The sequence below is a fragment of the Haliotis asinina genome, chromosome 15 (genome assembly GCF_037392515.1).
Source record: "Haliotis asinina isolate JCU_RB_2024 chromosome 15, JCU_Hal_asi_v2, whole genome shotgun sequence".
Classification (NCBI taxonomy): Eukaryota; Metazoa; Mollusca; class Gastropoda; order Lepetellida; family Haliotidae; genus Haliotis; species Haliotis asinina.
In genome coordinates this window covers 11,141,539-11,154,111 of record NC_090294.1, presented here as the reverse complement: position 1 = coordinate 11,154,111, position 12,573 = coordinate 11,141,539, and the positions used below count along the sequence as shown (strand labels likewise).

General features: G+C 39.7%; 1 pseudogene; it reads left to right on the top strand.

Moving 5' to 3' along the window:
• Nucleotides 1-3,535: 3,535 nt before the first annotated feature.
• On the top strand, nucleotides 3,536-12,129 carry LOC137266115 (uncharacterized; annotated as a pseudogene).
• Nucleotides 12,130-12,573: the final 444 nt, after the last annotated feature.

Sequence of the window (12,573 nt, the reverse complement as noted above, 5' to 3'; positions counted from 1 at the left end):
GCGGAAAGTCATTATTACACGTGTGGTACCTATGGAATCAGCAAATAGGGTATTTAGACCCATTCATGCTGAAGAAAAGATGGATGGCCCTTGTGAACTTCGATAGTGTCCGGCCGTCAAATGAGGTACGCCGATCCATTCCTGCAACACACCCACCAGGAACAAATGCCCTTATCTATTGTAAAAAATCTACTGAAACAACATACATCCGAGTCAAGCACAACTGAAAGTTTGAAATAGGGTGTTTGCACCTTTTCAGTGCAGTCATGATATTGAAGGCCCCATGTTTCCTATACGCACAACAGAACCATCGAAGATAGTATATACTGTCGAAAACGACAAAAACTGTCTCCAAAAAGGCTTTAGAAGCATTCAGTGCAAGAGTACTACACACTGTTGACCAAATCAGCCTGTATGAGAGGATGATAAGTAAATATTTATAATACGTTACAGTTTTCAATTTTACACCACCAAATGTCCATTGTTCATTTTTGGAAACCACCCAGCCGTGTCTGAATACGACTATATATTTGTCTTGTCCAAATTTGATTGAATTCCCCACTTTAAACAAAATGAATGCAGGACACGTATTTTCCTTTGCAAAGTTACCACAGTATAGGAGAATAGAACAACACCATCGAGCAAACAGAAGCAGCATAAGATCAACCATATCCCGAGGACGATTTTTCAAATAATTCATGTACTAATTCATTTGTAAAGAAAATGAAAAGAATGGGGCTAAGAATACAGCCTTGACAAACCTCAAAGATAGATAATGACTGTGTTTCCAATCTTAACAGAATCCTTAAGAGATGTATAGATATTTTCCAACGTCCGGATGATTTTGCCATGACAGCCATTACCTAATAACAAATGCAATAATAATAAATAAATAATAATATAATGAATAAGCACAGTAAAATAAAGGCCTTTCGTTTTAGACAAATATTTGTTTAGCCATATAAAAATGTTATCGTCGGAATCCAGCTTGTGATTCTGATGGTAAATTATTTACATCTATTCATAACCTTAAACGCCGTTCTAGTATAGAAGCAAAAAGGTTTCCCGGTACTTTCCAGTAGTTGAAAACAGAACATAGCTTTGGGTTATCCGTAATTGTTTGCACGAATTACACTCACATCTGTATTGTACACATAGTTACCGAAAACTGTCCAGAAGTAACTTTAAGTTCGACTGCACTATTCGACTCCACTCACTGACGGACAACACTGAGTGGAAACCACAGTCGTACTGGATGAAGTAGTTTCCCAAGTTAACGCCACTATCACGTTACACTAAACATTTCTGTGGTGGTCATGGAGCTTAAAATTAACACTCAATGTGATGTTACAGTATGGTTCAAAATTATTGAGAATAGCTAAAGCATTTCATATTATTAAACGAGAACAAATCAGATAAAATTGAATGTATTGTTAAAGTGAACTGACCTTTTCATGATGTGTAGGTAACAATTTAATATTTTATCAAGTCTCCTTGAGCTTCACGGCACAGTCTAAGACGGCTAGGCATACTTCCTATCAGAGAGGTTAGTGTCTCGTGAGTTATGCTGTCCCAGTATCGGACCACTTCTCTCGTCATGTCTTCAATTTTTGTCAACCCCTTTTGATTCACACATTCCTTCATCACCCCCCAAATGTTCTCAATGGGATTTAAGTCAGGACTATATGCAGGAAATGGTAATGCAGTCACATTTTTCTCCTGAAACCACTGCTTGGCATGTTTTGCGGTGTGTTTAGGATCATTATCTTGCTGCAAAATCCAGTCATTTCCATAAAACACATGTGCACTTGGAAGGAGAAAATTATCTAATATGTTAGTGTAGCGTTGACTTGTCAGATTTCCCTCAAACACACACAGCGGGGTCGTTCCTAATAAGGATATCCCTCCCCATACATGAAACTTTGGGCTGTATTTAGGTCGTCGATACAACGGTGCTGACGCAGACTTTGTCCATATTTTCACATTATTGGGATATACCCATATTGAGCTTTCATCAGTAAAAATCACATTTTCCCAGTCAAAGTTTTCATGTGCCAAACACCACTCAACACGCCTGTCTTTATGTTCTTGTTTCATGAGAGGAGAAGGAATTCCAGTCTTTTTCTCACATCCAAGATCAATCAAATTTCTTCTAACTGTAGATTTTGATACAACTGTTGATCCCCTTTCTATCATTTCATACCTGATGTTGGAGATGCTTGCCCTTTGCTTTTTAGTCCGGCTAAAATTCCCAGCCGGACGCGATCTGAGAAGTCCAATTTTCTGGGTCTCCCTGCTCCTTTCTGGTGCCCCAAATCCTTTCCCTCTTTAAAATTCTTCCTAATCCTATACACAGTAGAAAGAGGAGTTCCTGTTCTCTCTGCCAATGTATTTACATCATCAATTCCTTGATTACACAACTCAAAAATCAACCTTCTTTTATCTTCAGCAGACATTGTTGACAGTGCTGAGGAAAATGACGTCTGCTACAAATTCAGGGGAGGTAACTCTAATTGTACTATACTCAGTAGGCCAAGATGAGTTACCTCCCTTATACCATTACTTAGTTTTAAGTATCAGTGAATCAGTTGAGGTGCTAGGATAGCTCAAAGTAAAAAGAAAAATTCTCAATAATTATGAACCAGACTATATCTACTTCCTTTACATGTAACAGCACCACCAAGTACGCTTAACTGTTTTACTGTATGGGCAGGGATGGATCTCTTATGTATGCAATCATTCAACCTGTATTTTCATTGCTTAACGCTGCTATGAGCAAATTTGCAGGAAATATTGTACATAAATGTTCGAGCCTGGACCAGATAATCCATTGAATGCAATTATTGTCAGCGCTTTTCATCGCGTCATATGCCAGACAGTAAAGTTATGGGCCAGAGAGTCAATGTTACTTAAAGTGAACGGGTACTGGAAACATGTGGCTGGTTGGGTAACAGGTCGGATTCGCACATCTCCGTGTCTCCTTCTCGAGAAACCGCTAGAACAAGAGCTTTAATGGAGGCAATGTCCATTTGGCATTGTAGTATCGTCATTTTAACTGGCGTCGGTTTTCGTCAGCTTTCTGGCGCTGTTGGTTTTGTGGAGGGATCTCCTCAGCCAACGTTTGCTGAGGGCACATAAGAGGATGTACATTCATACAGTGCAATGAAAACAATCCACTGTCATGATAGATGACCAACCGTACTGACCACGAATGTGTATACATATGCGTCGTGTAAGCTTGGGTAATTGTGTCTATATTCACCTAGCAGTGAGTGGGTACCCGACAGGTGAGGTGGATCCCTAAAGACAGCTTCAGCTGTACATTTCTAGGGAGGTAAGAATATTTATGAGAATATTGTTGGGAAGTATGATTAACCGCACCAAAGAAGACAAGCACCAAAGAAATTATTCTACAATTGAGAAAGAGACATTGGGTCTTTTGTTAGCTTTACAAGATTTTAAAGTGTACTTTGGTATCACTACTTTGCCAGTTGTAGTATTTACAGATCACAATCCCTTGACCTTTCTTCATAAAATGAAGAACAAGAACCAAAGACTTGTGAGGTGGAGTTTAACCTTGCAAGGGTTCAGTACTGTAATCAAACACATTAAAGGCAAAGACAATGTGCTGATGCACTTTCCAGGCTGTTAATATATTATGACTTGATGATGCTGTGTGTTTGTTTCTGCGTCATGTCACTGTAATTCTGCAAGATGTTTCTCATGCTATTCATAATATTACATGTCATGTTCTTATGTTGGTTATCTTGCTATGTTTGCAACAGAAAGTTTCTGCGAAACTTTCTTTTCCTTAAGGGGGAGAGTGTTACGAGCGTGTATTTTATGTAAATTGTATTATTAAGTAATCATTATTATTGGGTCACAACGTTTATTGTTTTGAATGATAGTTATTATGAGCCACATTCCGTATCATTAATGGTCAGTGCTCTTTGTATTTTGGCAGCTGGCTTTAAGGAAGTGCTCTAGAGTTGCCCCCCTTGATTAATTGTTTACTTACGGGAGACTAATATTGTTCTAGAGCATTCTACCTTGATGGCTTTGGTCTTATGTGCTCTAACTTTCAGTAAACGTTAACCTTATACGTAAGGGCTGGTTGACGTGAAATACACAGAGATTACTGGAATATATGTATCTTCCTGCCTCCGTCAACGCTTCATAACCGCTGCCTGACCGCCCGCTGTGTTACATTCTGCATAACTGTTTCTCACTCTCATATCAAGACTTCGGTTAGTTGACATTATATTTGTGACCCATTACTTTAGAATTGTACATGAAACCTGTCTTGCGAACCTGTATATTTTTGCCTTTGTTTTGCTCAATATAAAGCATATTGAAAATCTTAGACCTGTCAGTGTTATGTTTTGCTGGTTCTGGGGGGATTTCTTACACCTTTTGTCACGACAAGTTTTAACCGTAACACTACTATCTGGATACGTCCAGCGGATACATGTATAAAAACAACGTGAATATACTGAACAACTGAAAATCGCATGGATCTCTTTTTTCTGTGTGGTTATCTCCTTGCTTCTCAGGACTTATGTACTACAAGTGAGCCCTATGATGATGATTGCAGCGAGTTTACCCTGGACACTTAACATGTTACTCCAGGATCAATTGACCGCTGAACACATGGTCTGACGTTCAAAGGCCATATGGCATATCTGAAAAACATTTGTCCACCTGGAAAAACTTGCCCGCCCAAAGTCTATATTACTCAGCAGTTTTCATGATTGAGAGGACATCGGTTTCTGCTGTTGGATAAGATGTCCATGTTTGTAAACATATGTCCTTAGGTACATACAGCTGGACACCTCGACAAACAAATGTCAGTGAAATATTGATATGAACTACTTTTCAAATAACGCAAACGTTTAGGTTGCACATGCCCATATATGGTACTCACAGTGATAGTCTATAAGTACAACCAGTGAAAGCGGTAGAAGTATACTGCAGACTTGGTGTTTCAGCGTGAACAACCACCTTGAGACATGCTGCGTTTGGCCGTTGTCTTCACAGCATTTACTTTCTGTAATGCTTTCTTATGGGGAAAATGTAGGTTCATTTATTCTTGATTGATTGATCAGAAATTAAGTTTTGCTTTACCTATTGGGTGAAATGTAAGTAATTTTATTGTGTTAAGCCACCATTTTAAGAGGTGGGAGGGAGGGGAGGGTTAATCAGATCACCGATCAGAGACAGGAGGAAAATAAATACAAAACTTAAAGGCATAGAGACGACAGAGGTGGCGAGATGCTTAATTTAATGATGAAAACAACGACGATGCTTTCACCGATGTTTGAAGGGATGACCTCCAGATCTAACCTCAATCCCATGTTTATTTCAGCTCCAGATTGGGACAAGCTCCAAGGTACTGTTCATCCTAGCTGTATCTGTGTTTATATATTGCTAACATATTATTCAGCAATCAAAACGTCAGATTAGTTTAGTACTTTATTTTTATGTCTTACGAAACATTCAAGGTTTGATCAGCATTATTTTCAGAATAAATTTAAATCGTGTAAAAGAGTATTCTATGATCCTTCAAAAAGCACGATATTAATATTTGCCATCTTTTCTGAATGTTACCAGTCATATTTCTCTCAAATATTTTTATGAAATTTATATTTAAAAATCCTAAACGGACAGGTTTGTTGATTTAAATACGCCTCAGTCTGTATGTGGGTCTCTTCAAAGGAATTACATCATTACGATCTCTGCACATTCATTGATGGACATCTGATCCATCAAGATAAGAGAAACGCGTTAATTAAAGGATCAATCCAGAAAGAGTCTTAGAGTACTGGTTTTGTGCCAAATCCCAGAAAAAACAATTGACCAGTCTCAATAAATTCATTATGTAATTATACATCTCATGTTTACATTTACGCTTCTCTAGTGGAAATTAGAATGCCTTCTGTTTCACTTTTTAGATTAGCATCCAACCAAAAGACTCAACATAATGCACACAAACGTGACGCGCTTGTCATTTAGACAGTTTTATCTTGAATTTGTGGCAATTTGATGTGGCACTTCGCTTGGTTAACACTCATTTCTCTACCATCCAGCAGCGCAGAGACATCAACAAAAGCAACAGAATCACCACTGAAATTGATTCAGAAAATAATGTATTTCTTTGTTTTCTATTGCTGATCATACCTCGTTCTCTGTTCATTTCAGTTACATTTGGACTGAATATATTCAGCCCGAATGTCTTCACTAAACTTCCGAGAACAGAATTTGATGCCACGAAGGACGGATACACTCTCCTCTCTGGCTGTGGAGGTCTCTATCTTATCTTATCTTATCTTATCTTATCTTGACTAGATACATGCAGAATGTTATAATGTTTTCGGTTATATATAAATCGTTATGCTATCAATATAATTTACACATGTGATGTTGTACACAAACATCATCCCGCAATCCCCTGAAGATGCGGGTTTGAGTTGGTGTTCAGTAACCCATGCTTGTCGTAAGAGGCGACTAACAGGATCAGCTGGCCAGACTCTCTTACTTGGTTGACACGTGTAATCGTATCCCAAATACGTAGATCAATGCTGACAATTTCAGTCACTTGATTGTCTGGTATTCAGTTTGGCTATTGTTGAGCGCGGCCCTAAACAAAAAGCATACTAATCAAGGAGATTTCATTTGACTTCACGAAGAAGCTGCTCTTGAAGGTTAAGAGAATGGACGGCTGAACAGCTGGACAGCTTGATATGATATATCGGCAATAATCGTAGGAGCAAATGGACCAAGAAAACATTGCGAGAGAAATATAATCTATTTTCTGGTTACGATATACCCTCTATGTCAACACTGACTCGGTACATAATTTTCAAATCATTTATATGGATAATATTTCAGTCTCACACATTTCCTGTAAAATATGTTGTGTTTTAGAGAACTCTAAGTTTGCCGGTAAGCGTTATTTCAAGGACGGAGACACATCTATCATCCTCATCTTCGACGTGAACGGCTACATCGCCGGCCTACAGGCAGGGGTGTGTAAGAATATCAAATCATTGGGTGCGGGCATTTACGAAAAAATAAATTGATCACCCGTGGAGATCCAGGTTAGAATTGGTCACCAGCAACCCATCCTTGTCTAGAGGGGATCAGGTGGTCAGACACATGTCATCTTATATCGATGGACCCATGAAGATCCAGGTTGAAAATTGATCTTCAGTAACCCATGCTTGTCGTAAGAGGCGACTAACAGGACTTCTTTGACACACCTCATCGTATCCCAAATGCGTAGATCGATTTGTTCGGTAGGTTACGGCTACATCACCGGCCTACAGGCAGGGGTAGGTAATGATATCATTTGATTTGATAAATAACGCAATAGTCTTCAGTAACCCATGCTTGTTGTAAGGGGCGACTAACGGGATCATGTGCTCACTCTCGCTTACTTGGTTGATCCGCGTTTATCGTACCCCAGATGCGAATATCGATGCTGTTGATCATCGGAATGCCTTGTCTGGACTCGATTATTTACAGACCGTCGTCATGTGTGGAACACTGCTGAGTGCGACGTTATACAACAAACGAACAAATAAGCAGCTCCTTCATCATTCCGGCCTAGAAAGAGGACTATGACTAAACAACCTATGTTTGTCGTACGGGGTATTTGACGGTAGACAACGGTTACCTCGTTGATTATGTGCCACTGTGAGGGCGCGGGGTTTCTAATTGGTTTAGACCCGTCTTGGCTGTTCAGAGGTCGCTTACATATAACTGAACTCTTTTATGAAACATTGAATCACTACAACAAAATGACATGAATGTTCTTTGGCAGATTCCCACTGGTCAAGAAAACGGGTACCCATTTGCCCGTCTGGTGAACAACCCCTTCGTTGTGGATGGCGACCACTACTACATTACAGCTTACTTCACTGATCCAAGTAAGTGAGTGGGTCTGCGAGGATGTGTTGGGTAGGGTGTGTGTGTAAGGGGAAAATAAATGTGAGTAAGATTTACACCATGTATTACTGCTCGTGTCCCCCAGGTTGGGGGACAATAAGGTCGCGTCATTCCAACAGATATGTTGGGGAACACATTTTTCTCAATGACGCACATCTTATAAACGGTCTTTCTATCAAAAGCATGTGTCTGTGAGTGTTTATTGGGATTTTTTTAACCATCTACTGACTGTTCTCTGACTGTTGCTGACGTGATCACCTTAAATTTCGCTATATAAATTTTCAGTATTATTAATAACTGCCGGAGCTGCTCAGGGTCAGTCTATCACGAACGTGAAAGAACCCGTACGAACCTGTCCTGGTCTGCAGTTGTGACAGGTGGTTGACTGGTTTTGATGAGATCACGTGTTCACATCTGCGTCTTTTGACAGTTCCACGGTCTTATGGTGCTTGGCAAAACGTGGGAAAACATTTTCGACGGTCGAAACCGATTCACCTGTCTGCAGTCGGCCGATTGGTGGCTGAACGTCTGTAAAATGTGGCCTGTTTTCACTTCCGGTACAAGTGTAATGACATGACAACTGTATGACAGACAAATGAAAACCCATCGTTGCAACAGTCTCAAATAAGCTTAATGAACTGAAACTAACAATTAGTTATATCTACTTTGGTTGTCAGTCAAGATGCGATGAAGTGGTTTTACGACGAAGTCGTATTGGCCACAGCTGTTTTACTCATGACTATGTGTTGAAAAACGGATCTGGATGGACCTCCCATGTGTGTCTCTTGCGATAAAAAGTGTTCACCATCAAGCATATTTTGCTTCACTGTGTGGACTTCACGACTGCAAGGAACTCCCATTATGTTGCGAGAAGTTTGAAATATCTGTTTTCCCCGTGTGAGCGGCTATCTGATTGTAAATTACCTGAGGGAAGTTGACCTGTATCAGAAATTGCAGTTTTGTAAAGAGGATTATGAATGGTTTGTCTATTTTTTGTTATTAATTGTTAAAGAATGTAAATATATGTTTTTAAAACAAAACTCATTTGGACCATGGACTTAAAATGGCAATAAATGCAAACGTGACGTACAGCCCAACACTGTTGCACGTCCTTTCCACGTTGGCGTGTTTTGACGCCATGTTCCCACGTGGTTCCGTGTTTGTTTTTGTTTGTTTGTTTGTTTTTGGTTTTTTTTGCGTTTTCATACTTTATGGTTACTTTTCCCCGGTGCACGCAGGTATGGAAAATTCATAGATGGTGTTCATTTTATTTGAATGTCACCAAAACTCCGTCTGATATTTCCATGTTTTCTGTTGCGTTTCATTATTTGCTGAGTATTAATCCGGTATTTGTTTTGAGCAAGTAGATCGTATATATGGGTGACTCGTGGACAACGTGGGTTATTTCAACAGCTGCCTTGTGTAGATCAAGTACTCTAAAGTACCACCTGGTCATGATTGATTAGTATTAGCGCAGGTGTGAATTAAAGGATTACTTAGCACATTCAAAGTTGAGTCATGGGAAACATGTATAATTTAGGCAGATAATAGCTGCAGTATTATTAGCAAACATACATACAAATATTAGTCAGGTAATACTTACAACATCAGCTAACACATACAAATATTAGTCATGGGAAATATGGATCATTAAGACAGGTACTACTTGCAGCATTGTTAGCACATAGGGTGAGTGAGTTTAGTTTTACGCCGCACTCAGCAATATTCCAGCTATATGACAGCGGTCTGTAAATAATAGAATCTGGACCAGTCAGTCCAGTGATCAACAGCATGTGCATCGATCTGCAAAATTGGGAACCGATGACATGTGGCAACCAAGTCAGCGAAACTGACTACCCGATCCTGTTGGTCGCCTCTTACGACAAGCATATCGCCTTTTATGGCAAGCATGGGTTGCTGAAAGCCTATTCTACCCCGTGACCTTGGCGGGTCTAGCACATACGGAGTTAGGTCATGGGAAATATGGATTATTAAGACAGGTCCTGCATCAGCAATTATCACGTACAAAGATAATTTCAACAGGTGAAATCTGCAGCGATGGCCGGACTGCTGAAATGTTCTCGGAGGAAGGAACTGGAACACAGCTGCTGATTCAGAATGGTCCCTCCCTGAAGAACCTCATCAACATTCCAATGGAGGAGTCTGACACCACAGGAACCGGGTGGGGCAATGGGAAATGTTTCTACGGAATGGGTGAGTAGAAAGGGGACTTAAATCGTTAGTAATATTTATTCACCACACACTCTATAATACGTGGGGTTCACATATCCAGAACATCCGCCATAATGGAACTCTCTACATTAAAGTGAAATACAGATTTTATAAACATGTACGGAGGTTATGAGTTGTAGCATTTTGTATGCTAAAACATGTGATTGTATTTGTGTTTAGTGAATTGTTACAAAAAAAAAACAAGCGTAACCAGAAGCCTTTCTCTCGCTCTCTCTCTCTCGCGCTCTTTCTAACACACACACACGCACGCACTCGAACGCACTCGCACACACACACACACACACACACACCTACCCATGTCGTAGTCCCTCATTAGTAAGTCTTTTTCCTAAACATTGTCCACACTAATCTAAAAAATAGAAATGTTCACTTGTTCATTTAGATCATGATAAAAATGACTTCGAATGCGTAATTACTCCATCATATTTAACATACAACCACCAACACCATTTTTTCTCTAACGTGTTCAAGGAAAGCACTATTGGTACAACATACAGAAGGACATGAGTTGTGACGACTTCTTCCCCATGTTCCTGCTGTACAACAACGAGAAACTCGACGGTTTTGGCTGGGCGTTCGGTACTGACCTGTCGTCTCCTCACTATGAACATCCACGCCAGACCACCTTTGATGTAAGTACTACTAGAAGTTTGGGGATGGTAACACACAGATAACATCGATGATAACACACAGATGACATCGATGATAACACACAGATAACATCGATGATAACACAGATAACACACAGATAACATCGATGATAACACAGATAACACACAGATAACATCGATGATAACACACAGATAACATCGATGATAACACACAGATAACGTCGATGATAACACACAGATAACGTCGATGATAACACACAGATAACATCGATGATAACACACAGATAACATCGATGATAACACACAGATAACGTCGATGATAACACACAGATAACATCGATGATAACACACAGATAACATCGATGATAACACACAGATAACATCGATGATAACACACGGAGTACGGAGTAACGCCGATATCAGCTAACGTTCAGTTATGTCAGGACCTGCCACCATAAAAGGCAGAAGACAATAGATGGTCTGAAAAACGAGTAAGCATATGCTCCACTTTCGGCAATGATCAAGAAATGTCAAGAACGACCTCACAGGCATGTTTTGAATCCAGATGGCCATAACAGCCAACGTTTTATGGCGTGGCGTCCCCATCTGCCGTCATAGTGACTAAACTAGTGACTTTGCAACCTTGACGAAGTCTTTGAGCAAGTAAAGATGATAAAACGTAGGATTTGTAATCACTACCAACGGAGGTTGCATAATATCATGAGCCAATAAAACAGTAAATACAAATAACCGTCATTGTAAATGTATACATTTGTGAATTGTAATATAATTGTAAGGTGATTAGTATCAGTAATAACACGTAAACACATAACAGAAATTAATGGATCGATGAATCGAGTGATATCACTGATAACACATGATAACACTTGGTCCTTACGAAATTAATGGATCGATGAATCGAGTGATATCACTGATAACACATGATAACACTTGGTCCTTACGAAATTAATGGATCGATGAATCGAGTGATATCACTGATAACACAAGATAACGCGCTTGGTCCTTACGAAATTAATGGATCGATGAATCAAGTGATATCACTGATAACACAAGATAACGCGCTTGGTCCTTACGAAATTAATGGATCGATGGATCGAGTGATATCACTGATAACAGATGATAACACTTGGTCCTTACGAAATGTATTGATTGAGTGATGCCACTGACAACACATGGTAACATTTTGTCCTTCAGAAATTTATGGATCCTGTACCGGACTGCCTAGGTGAGATGGGACGTCTTTCAACGATGCACGTATATATGTCCAATCCTTTCCTGAACTTCTGCTGAGGAAGTTGTGATGTTGACGTCGTCAGTGATGACAACCGACTGCAACCTGATTTCACGTTTTTATGCCATTCAATGTTGCATATAAAATCAAATAATATTATATTCAGCACTTGGTTTGAATAAATGAATGTCACTTCAGCTCAGACCTGTATGTTGGGACAATAGAAAAGATGGAGAGACCTTCTAACCTTGATAGTGTTCAATCGGGAAATGGGATACTTAACCTATTCCTGATGTAGAAAAGATGGATGGCCCGTCTGTGCTTCCATAGTGTGCAAATGGTGTGTTTAGACCCATCCTTCCAACACGCCCCATGAGGTAATGCCATCATCTATTGTGACGTCATCGATGATATTTGTACGACGTAAAACGTCTTATGAGATAGCATGCGGAAAGACATTATTACACGTGTGGTACTCATGGATTATATTTTTACATTGAAAAGCGGACA